At 44.0% G+C, this 10,738-nt stretch overlaps 1 protein-coding gene across 4 annotated transcripts in view; it reads right to left on the reverse strand.

The window, feature by feature from the left end:
* Positions 1 to 10,526, reverse strand: part of adgrl2a (adhesion G protein-coupled receptor L2a) — a 958,846-nt gene extending 948,320 nt beyond the window's left edge. For all 4 annotated transcript variants that reach the window (XM_072273294.1, XM_072273297.1, XM_072273295.1 and 1 more), the window contains exon 1: positions 10,318 to 10,526. The gene's annotated coding sequence lies outside the window, so the exon portion shown is untranslated. The remainder of the gene's footprint in view (positions 1 to 10,317) is intronic.
* Positions 10,527 to 10,738: the final 212 nt, after the last annotated feature.

Here is a 10,738-nt window from a genome sequence, read left to right on the forward strand (position 1 = left end):
ACCGTCATAGTTTGTAGAATATTAGGAGTCAAAGTAGGAACTTGCAGAGAGATTAGCATTCTGTGTCACATGTACATTGGGACACACAGTGAAATACGTCGTTTGTGTCAATGACTGACACAGTCTGAGGCTGTACTAGGGGCAGCCCGCAAATGTCGCCACTCTTCTGACGTCAACACAGCATACTAACACAAACTGGCCATCTCTGGAATTTGGGGGGAAACCAGGGCACCTGGAGGAAACCTACATGATCACGGGGAGAACGTACAAACTCCTTACAAACAGAAGCTAGAATTGAATCCTGGCTGCTGGTGGTGTCATAGCTACTTTACAACAAGGTTCCTCACTATTTTTGTCTGTATGTTTGGGTTTTCTGATTTGAGGAACTCCCAGTGAAAGGAGATGCAGCACAGAAATGGGCATCTCTGCCCACAGAGTACACAGCAAGAGTCAGTCAGATAAATCACATCCTTTCCCCATTCTGATGTTCGGCCTGAACAACAACTGAGCCCCTTGACCATGTCTGCATGCTCTTATGCATCAAGTTGCTGCCATGTGATTGGCTGATTAGATATTTGCATTAATGAGCAGCTGTACAGGTGACCCAAATAAAGCAACCACTGAGCGTAGCTTGCAACGTATATGTGGCAAATAAAGCTAATCTTTAATATTGAATATCCTGACATTTAAAGGAAGGAGGAAGAAAATAGACAAAGAAATAGGAAGTTGAAATAAAAAGGAATATGTGGTATTGAAAGCAAATGCCCAACAGTGTTGGGATAATCCGTCCTTCTGCTAGCAAGATGTGCTGATCAGTCCATTTGCCAGAGCGAAGAAGAGAGGTGACTCCACTCACCCTAGCAGTCACTCATATTCGCCAGATTGCCATCAGGGAGATGCTACGTGTTCATCACCACCAGGATTGTGTGTCATCTCGGACGTTTCTTTCTCACAGCTATCCAACCTCTCAACGAAACTCACTCAGGCGTAAAACTCTAACTGCCCCTGCACAGCATCCAGTAAACGGTCTTCCCTGCTCTCCTTGTCCTGTTGATAATTATCCAGTCTGTTTACAGGTTTCCCCTGCTATCTGAAAGTACAGCGTTCCTATGAAACCTTTCATAAGCCAAAATGGCATAAAACAAAGAAGCAATTACCAGTAATTTATACGGGAAAAATTTTTGAGCGTTCCCAGACCCAAAAAAATAACCTACCAAATAGTACATAAAACCCAAAATAACACTAACATACAAGTAGAAATAATGTATGTACAGTGTAGTTTCACTTATCAGAATTGGGAAAATTTAGCCAAAACTGATTTGTAGAAAAAAAACCGGCACGTACATGCATGCACACACACCTGCCCGCGCAAAGCTTCACGGTCATGGTAGTCTTTCTCGGGGTAAACACAAGTTTAAAGTGGGCACCTTTTCTCGCAAAAGCGAAAATCCTCTTCAGATTTCTTTCGGTTGGCGAAAACAGGTACTAATACAGGTCTTTTGTAAAAGCGAAGTGGCGTAAAGCGAACTTTCGTAAAGCGGGGGACACCTGTATATGTTCACATTTAAGTTTGATTATTGACATTTGTGCATGTGACCATTCTGCTAATTGTTGATAGTGCAAACAGCCATGCACTATCGTCTTGTAGATTGTTGGTTGTTACTGTGTTGCCTGATGCGATATTGTCCTGTGTTAAATGTTAGGCACTGAACCACAATCAATTCTGATATGTTTCATGTACTGGGAATAAAGTGATTCCGATTCTGATTCTTACAATCACAAATGCCCAGCAGTGCTGGGAGCAGTCTGCCCTTCTGCTTACAAGAAATATCAGCTCATTTTCTCATCATTAGCAGGAGTGAAGTACTGGCGCAGCAGCAGAGCAGAGAGAGAAAAAAAAACTGAAAATAAAAAAATCTCCACAACAAAGCAACTAAAGGTGAAAATGATCACAAGCTTGTGGCCTAGAAATCAGGCCATTTCCTTTCTGGTTCCAAAACCAGGATTTGAGGCTTTCTTGAGGTGTGGGTCAGACCGCATTTGGAGTATTGAGGAATTTTGGGCCCTTTATCCAAGGGTGTTCTGGCACTGGAGGGGGTCCAGAAAAGGTTCATGAGAGTATTTCCCAGAATGAAAGGGTTAACATATCGGGATGTTTGTTTGCTCTGGGCCTGTACTCACTGGAGTTTAGAAGGATGAGGGGGAATCTCATTGAAACCTGTTAAATATTGAAAGACCTAGATAAAGTAGACATGGAGAGGATGTTTCCCACTGAGGGGGAGTCTAGGAACAGAGGGTACAGCCTCAGAATTGAGGACCATCCCTTTAGAACAGAGATAAGGAGGAATTTTTTTTAAGCCAGAGGGTGGTGAATCTGTGGACTTCATTGCCATGGATGGCTGTGGAGGGCAAGACACCGGGTAAATTTATGGTCCATCTACTGTTGGAAAACACCTTTGCAGTTCTCCTAGGTAGCTTGCTCAATTGGCTGTTTACAGTCTTTCTCCAGAACAGGGGTTCCCCACCTAGGGTCCATGGACCTATTGGTTAATGGTAAGGGTGAAAGGTTGGGAACCCCTGCCCCAGAGTGATACAAGATAACCATGCAGTTTCAGAAAATCCGAGTTAGACCACACTCTCAGTATTGTGTTCAGTTCTGGTTGCCTCTGTCTAGGAAGGAAGTTGAAACTTTAGAGGTGGTGCTGAAGAGATTTACCAGGATGCTGTCTGGATTGGAAAGCACGTCTTCTGAGTAAAGGTTAAGCGAGCCAGGGCTTTTCTCTTTGGGGAAAAGGAGGGTGAGAAGTGCACAAGATGATAAGAGGCATAGATCGAGCGTTCAGCCAGAGATCTTTATCCCAGGGTGGCAAGGCTAAAATGAGGGGGCATTAAGGCGATTGATTAGAGGCAAGTATGGAGAGATGCCAGAGGTAAACACAAAAGATTTTGCAGGTGTGGGAGATCCACAATAACACACACAAAGTACTGGAGGAATTTAGCAGCATCTATAGAGAGGAATAAACAGTCAATGTTTCAGGCTGAGACCTTTCGTCGTGTCAGAGGCAAGTTCATTACACAGAGGTAGTGTTTTTTTAACTTACAAAGTGGTGGGTGCATGGAACACCCTGGCATGGGTGGTGGTAGAGGCAGGTTCATTTAAATTAGATTAGATAGGCTCACAGATAAACGATGAATGGGGTGGGAAAATGGGGTCAGAAGGGCTAGATTGATCTTAGAGCTGGTTAAAGGGTCAGCACAACATCATGGGCAAAAGGGCCTTACTATTCGATGCTCTTCAGCTTTTGAACTCAATTTACCATTCATCTAGAGTTTGGTTGGTTTGTTCAAATCCATTTAGCCCCAGTTTTACTTTTTCACCCTGAATCTTGGATAGGGCAACACTATAAGTCTCAGTTCACTTGACCCAATGTCCTTTTGGGATGAAGAAGAGAATTCCCCCTTTTAAAGTACCTCCTCCCGAATTCATCTCTCATTTGAAAGGAGTTCTGTCCAAGATGCAGCAGATGGCAAGAAGTATCAAATTCTTTAATCTTCTTAATAATCTCAAGCAGAGTTCAGTCATTTTCTGCTTGAGGAGTTTTGGGCGTTAATTAGAAGCTTAAGTTATGGCACACCACGGAAAACCAACAAATTTTTACATGTTTACTGTTGACAGCATCCTGACTGGTATCCGAATTGCCCTGACCACAAAAGCATCATGGTCTAATTTGGAAATTCAAATGCTCAGGAATACAAGTTGCAGAGTGTGTTGAACTCAGCCCAATACATCACAGGCACATCGCTCCTCACCATTAAATGTGGTATTGCCTCAAGAAAGCAATATCCAAAGATCCCCATGATCCAGGCCTGCCATCTTCTCACTTCTGCCATTGGGAAGGAGGTAGAGGACCCTCAGGTTCCCTCCCCCCCCCCCCCCCGCAAAATAAAAACAAAGACAAACAACAGGTTCAGGAACAGTTAGTATTCTTCAACCATCTGGCTCCTGAACCAACACGGACAACTTAACTCATCTCAACACTGAACTAATTCCACAACCTATGGACTCACCTTCAAGGACTCTACAACTCATGTTCTCAGTATTGTTTACTTACTGTTGATTTAGTATTATTTGTTTCTATTTTTAGAAATAGAAACAGCAAGCTGGTAGTCAGTGCAAAGCTGGGAGAACAGAGTGATTGGTTACACAGTTTTCCCCCCCCAACTCAGCCACTTCCACTGTATGCTGGATGCCAAGTAGGAAGAAAAGTAACCAGGACTTGTCTTCCTTGTTCAGGAGATTCAAGAGCCTTTCCAACTCCACAGCAATCACGAGTCACCAATTGTGAAGCAAGTCTTCACTGCCGATTTCTTTCCACAAATGCTTAAAGTACATTTATGATCAATATCTACTGTATATGACCTGGAGATTCAGCTCTTTATAAGCATCCAGAAAACAAAGAAACCAAATAGAACTTATTAAAAAAAAACAAGTGAGCCAAAATAAAAACAAACCACGCAAACAATAAATGTATGCAAGTAACATTTAGAATTAAAGATCACAGAAGCCAGTCACAGCTGATCCAGGAATCACAGCCTCAATTCAGTTCAGTAAACCTCACCGAGCAGCTGAACCGACCTGTCCCTCACCTCCAGCTCCAACACTCCGACCTTGTTAATCTGGCCCAGGGCCTAAATTGGCCATACCTCATCCCGTTCCTCTCTTGTGGACCAGGGCCCTGCCAGCTCAATATGCTATTGGGCCTGGGCTCCACAGCCTTGATTCAGCCGATACCCACCCTTTCCAATCTGGGCCAGTGCTTAAATCGATCAAACATCAACTCATTCCTCGCCCTAGATCACGGGCCGCACCAACTTGACTCTGCCCATCTCAGGTCTGTCGTTTCGAATTGGCTCCAAGTCCGCTCCAGCATGGTCATACATTGGCTCATTCCTCGCTCTTGGGCCCAAGTTCCACCGCTTTGACTTGGCCTGAACATGCCAAGCCGCAACTGTCCTACACCTCATACACTTCAGTTTACACCACAAAAATGTAATGCTGTACAGCTGGTTCAAAAGCTCAGCTCTGAAAGTTACAGGCTATTGATTGCAATCATCCTTTTCCAGAAAAAGTGAGAGTAATAGAGTAGTTAGTAGTTCTGTTTGCTGCCAGTAAGCCGTTGCTGTATTTCACTAGTGCCATTTTAAACCAGAAGTCTAACCCACTGAGTTCCACTGGCATCTTGTTTTATTTTTCTCCCTACAAAACCATTCAATTTATCCAGGACAACTAACAAAAACATGTAGGGAAAGAACAAACATGGGCAACATATGCAAAATGCTGGAGGAAATCAGCAAGTGAGACAGCACCTATGCAAATGAATAAACAGTCAACATTTCAGGCAGAAACCCTTCATCGGGGCTAAAAAGGAAGGGGACAGAAGCCAGAATAAGGTGGGGGGGGGAAAGAAGAGAAAGAAAGGGGAATGAGTACAAACTGGCAGGTGATAGGTGAAGCCAGGTGAATGGGTGGGGTAGGTCGGTGGGCAGATGGGATGAGGGGATGAAGTAAGTAGCTGGAAAACAATAGGTGGAAGCAGTTAATGGGCTGAAGGAGGAGGAATCTGATAGAGTAGAGTGGACCATAGAAGAAAGGGGAGGTGGTGCACCAGACGGAGGTGATGGGTGTTCTTTCAAACCAAATACCCAACTGATGTTGGCCTATTTGCCATACATCTTGCTGAACCTTTCTTACCCATGCCTTGATCCAAACACTTATTAAATCCCTGGTTGTACCTGCCTTTAACATGTAGCCCACAGCAGATTCCATGTACCCACCACTGTATGAAAACATTGGCCATCAGGTCCCCTTAAGATATTTCCCTTCGCCCTTTAAGTCCTTACCCTCCAGTGTTGGGCTCCCCTGCCCTGTGTCAGGCCTGCACACACAGGCACCTCGCAGTCTTCACCCAGTGAATAGGACTCACCTGCTGCTCATTCCAGGCTCATTACCCACGGCCCATTTAACCTCATCCACAGCCAGTTCACTCATCGAACCAACTAGCCTCAACCAGTTGCTCCTCGCCTTTGTCCTCCCTGCCTAAAGTTTAACTCACTGCCTGTTGTGTTCAGTGTCTGTTCTCTCTTGTTTTAAGAGGCCCCTCCTGGCTTGTTATTTCACAATCTTTTATAAGAGTTATCATACATGACTGAATCGTCTCCACTGCTCTGCTTTTGGGTCAAGCCGCCTCCACATTTCCTGACACCCTGGGAATAAGATTGTGAATATTCCTCTTATCCATGACCCTCAAGATTTTATAAATAACTTCACGGTCACCCCTCAGCCTCCTACTTTCTAGGGAAAGAATTCCCAGCCTGTCCAATCACTCCTCAAAGCCTCCAACTTCTGTAACATCCCACACAAATGCTTACTATGCCTCAAACAGGAATTCTGCAGATGCTGGAAATTCAAGCAACACACATCAAAGTCCTGACGAAGGGTCTCGGCCTGAAACGTCGACTGCACCTCTTCCTACAGATGCTGCCTGGCCTGCTGCGTTCACCAGCAACTTTGATGTGTGTTCCTTACTATGCCTTTGCAGTTTAGTAACCTAGAGCAGGGTGACCAGATCTGTATGCAGTGACCCAGCACATTGTAAATTTATTAACAAATTATGTTTATGTCACCATATACTACCTTGAAATTCATTGTCTTGCAGACATTCACAGAACAAATACAATAGAATCAAAGCTACACACAGACTGACATCCAACCAATTTTAAAAATAAACAAAAAAATACTGAGAACATCATTTGTAGAGTCTTAAAATGAAACTACAGGTTGTGAAACTAGTTTAGTTTTGAGGTAAGTGAAGTTATCTGCACTGGTTCAGTAGCCTGATAGCTGAAGGGTACTAATTGTTCCTGAACCTGGTGGAGTGAGTCCTGAGGCTCCTGCATCTCCTTTTCAATGACAGCAGCGAGAAGGGAGCATGGCTTGGGTAATGAGGGTCCTTGATGATGGATGCTGCTTTCTTGTCGCAGAGCTCCGTGTAGATGAGCTCAATGGTGGGGAGGGTTTTTCTGTATCTACTTTCTCTAGACTTCTTCCAATCTTGGGCATTGATGTTTCCATACCAGACCAAGATGCAACTAGTCACTCCAGTGTGCCTCAATAGAAGTTTGTTCGTGTGGTCTTACTGATGTCTTGTACAGCTATACCATGATAGCCCAACCCCTGCATTCAGCATCCTGACTGATGAAGCCCAGTGTGCCAATTGCCTTCTTCACCACCCTGTCCACCCATGACACCAATTGTCCACAATGCCTTAATACACCAATCCCATTTGCGTGTATGAGGCCTATTAGCCTCACCTCATTTCCATAAGATATAGCAGCAGAATTGGAACATTCAGCTCATTAAGTCTGCTCTGCCATTCAATTGTGGACATATAAACACACAATCCCCAAAGATTAGAGATAGAGATAGAGATAGAGATAGAGATAGAGATAGAGATAGAGATAGAGATAGAGATAGAGATAGAGATAGAGATAGAGATAGAGATAGAGATAGAGATAGAGATAGAGATAGAGATAGAGATAGAGATAGAGATAGAGATAGAGATAGAGATAGAGATAGAGATAGAGATAGAGATAGAGATAGAGATAGAGATAGAGATAGAGATAGAGATAGAGATAGAGATAGAGATAGAGATAGAGATAGAGATAGAGATAGAGATAGAGATAGAGATAGAGATAGAGATAGAGATAGAGATAGAGATAGAGATAGAGATAGAGATAGAGATAGAGATAGAGATAGAGATAGAGATAGAGATAGAGATAGAGAGAGAGAGAGAGAGAGAGAGAGAGAGAGAGAGAGAGAGAGAGAGAGAGAGAGAGAGAGAGAGAGAGAGAGAGAGATAGATAGATAGATAGATAGATAGATAATGTTTTGGGCTGGGACCCTTCCTAAACCATCAGTTTATTCCCCTCTATAGATGCTGCCTGACCTGCTGGGTTCCTCCAATAATTTTTCTGTGTATTGCTCTAGATTTCCAGCATCCGCAAAATCTCCTGTATCAATTCAATCAAGGCTGACATTTTTTTCCCCCTCAGCCCCATTCTCCTGGTAACCGCTAATCTCCTCACCAATCAACAATCTACCAGCCTCTGCCTCAAGTACATCTAATGACCTGTCCTTCACAACACTCTATCACAATGAATTCCACAGATTCACCACCCTCTGGCTGAAGAAATCCCTCATCTCTATTCTAAAGGGATGTCCTTCTCTTTTGAGTCTGCACCCTCTGGTCCCAGACTCTGCATATCCAACCTATCTAGAGCAGGGATTCCCACCCTGGATCCACACAATCCCCCACCCCCTAGGTTAATGGTAGGGGTTCATGGCATAAAAAGGATTGGGAGCCCCTGATTTAGGTCTTTCAACATTTTTTTTTAAAAGCCAAGATTCTTCATCAATGACCCTCACCGTCCACACCATGCCCTCTTCTCATTGCTACCATCAATGAGGTGATACAGGAGCCAGAACACACATTCTCAAAGTTTTAGGATCAGCTTCTCCTCTGCCAAGAGATTTCTTTATGGACCATGAAAACTACCTCATTTTTTGCACTACCTTTTTTTTAAAAAAAGAAATTACAATAAGAAATGAGACAAAAATGGCAAATTTAACAACAGGTTGAAGGACAGGTGATGGAATCAGAAATGTTAACATTTAAGATGGACACTTGAAGACCCTCCAACCTGGGAGTGGGTAATTACCCTTACTGTGGTACACACCACAGGGCCAATGGCCTCTTCTGTGTTGCAAGTCAGGATCAGGTTTAATATCACTGGCTTACATCATGAAATATGTTGTCTAGCAGCAAGAGTACATTGCAATAAGTAACATAAAAAACTAAAAAGTTACAAAAAAAGAGACAAATTAGATAATTAGTGCAAGAAGGGGGCAAAGAGAAAAGTTATTAGGGGGTGAATATGGGTTCAATGTCTATTCAGAAATCTGATGGTGGAGGGGAAGAAGCTGTTCTTAAAACATTGAGTGTGGGTCTTCAGGCTCCTGCACCTCCTCCTTGATGGTAGTAATAAGAGGGCATGTCTTGGGTTGCTTTAATAACGATGCCGTCCAGTTTGATCACAGCACCAGCTCCCATTGCAAGCTGTTTGTGATCCTTCCCAAATAAGTGTTGAAATTACGGTGATTATCTCTTTGATCTGACCTGAAGGCCTCCAATGGCAGTACCCAAGACCAATGCACGGTACACCAATAAAAAGCCCCTCTGCTTTTACACGTAGACATGGGGGGGGGGGGTCCAATTTATTCCCAAGGCAAGGATGGAAGATTTTTTTTAAAAAACAAGATTATACTTTGGGGCGCAGGTCTCTGCGGGACGATACGAGCCCGAAGCTAGTTCAGCTGCTCATACCTCGGTGCCCAGAGAGGCTGCGCGCTATAGCCGGAGAGCCGTTTAAAGACATCTTTTGAGCTTCGAAGGTGTGTCTGGATCTCTCTACCCCGCGATAACACCCGGACTGCCAATAAATCTACATACACAACCGAACCCCGCTGCAGACGGGAAAGAGAGAGAGTGCGCGCACACACACACACAACAGAAAACTTCCACTTGTTCTAGTTTGTACAACACGGGAGGTTTGAGAGGTCTGGGATCACCTTATTCTCCCACACATCTTGCCTAAATAAATCCGCGAACTTCCTCACCGACGCATGAAAGGGAAAACAAATTCATTCAAGTGAAATCGGTATTTTTTTTAAAAATCAAAACTAATTATTTTCACGCTACACTTGAGAAGGTTTTAACTTGGTCGCCGAGAAAGTCATTAGGCAACACTTAAACCGCAGCGAGCCGTGTTTACTCATGTACTGAGACAATCCAGGAGCATTCACTTCCCCGGGTCTCCCGAGCCCTTCAACTCGGCACCAGCAGCAACTCGTTGCCGCCAGGTCCTTAATTACTTCATTAAGAAACAAGAAAGTTGTCAAGTGGCCGAGGATCGACGTTCCTTAACGTTAAACTCCGCGTAATGATGAGCAGTCACGTAACGAACATGGACACGAAAGAACAGCCTTTGCCAATTATCTTTACCGCTTAAACATCTCACTGCAATGAAGACAACTTCATAAACACAGGATGATATATGGCACGGTTTGAGAGAACCCACTTAGAAACTACAGAGATTTTTTTTAAATGTCGTATTGGATGGATTGGAAATAGAGAGAGACAGAATCGACTCCACGTCGAATCTATCCCCTGAATGGATGACAGACGGCAGTGAACATACCTTTCTGCAAGACAGGTCCAGCAGGTCTGCGATGCTCCGGACAAAGCGAGATAGACACATTCACTCAGCGACTATTTGTGACTTGCATTTCTCAAGGCGGAGAAAGGTTTTGCAAAGAGACTGATGAACGGCCAGACCTCCGAGAGCTCAGGCCGCTTTGTGAATCAAACATACCCTATTTGTGCGGCACAGTCACACTGATTTTGCATTGATTATCTCCACTTGAGCAGATACATTTAAATTAATCTGGCACCGTTGCAATGAAGAGGCGGGGTCGCCGCGAAAGCCTGGACTGGATTTGTAGGTTCCGCCAGAACCGGAGGACGTGTTACGTGCGAAGAAGGAACGATCACAACTTCAGTCGGCGTAGGAAACCTGTACTGACAGATACAAGACGCCTTTGATTTACCACCACGCACTT

This window comes from Mobula birostris, chromosome 12 (assembly GCF_030028105.1).
Source record: "Mobula birostris isolate sMobBir1 chromosome 12, sMobBir1.hap1, whole genome shotgun sequence".
NCBI lineage: Eukaryota > Metazoa > Chordata > Chondrichthyes > Myliobatiformes > Myliobatidae > Mobula > Mobula birostris.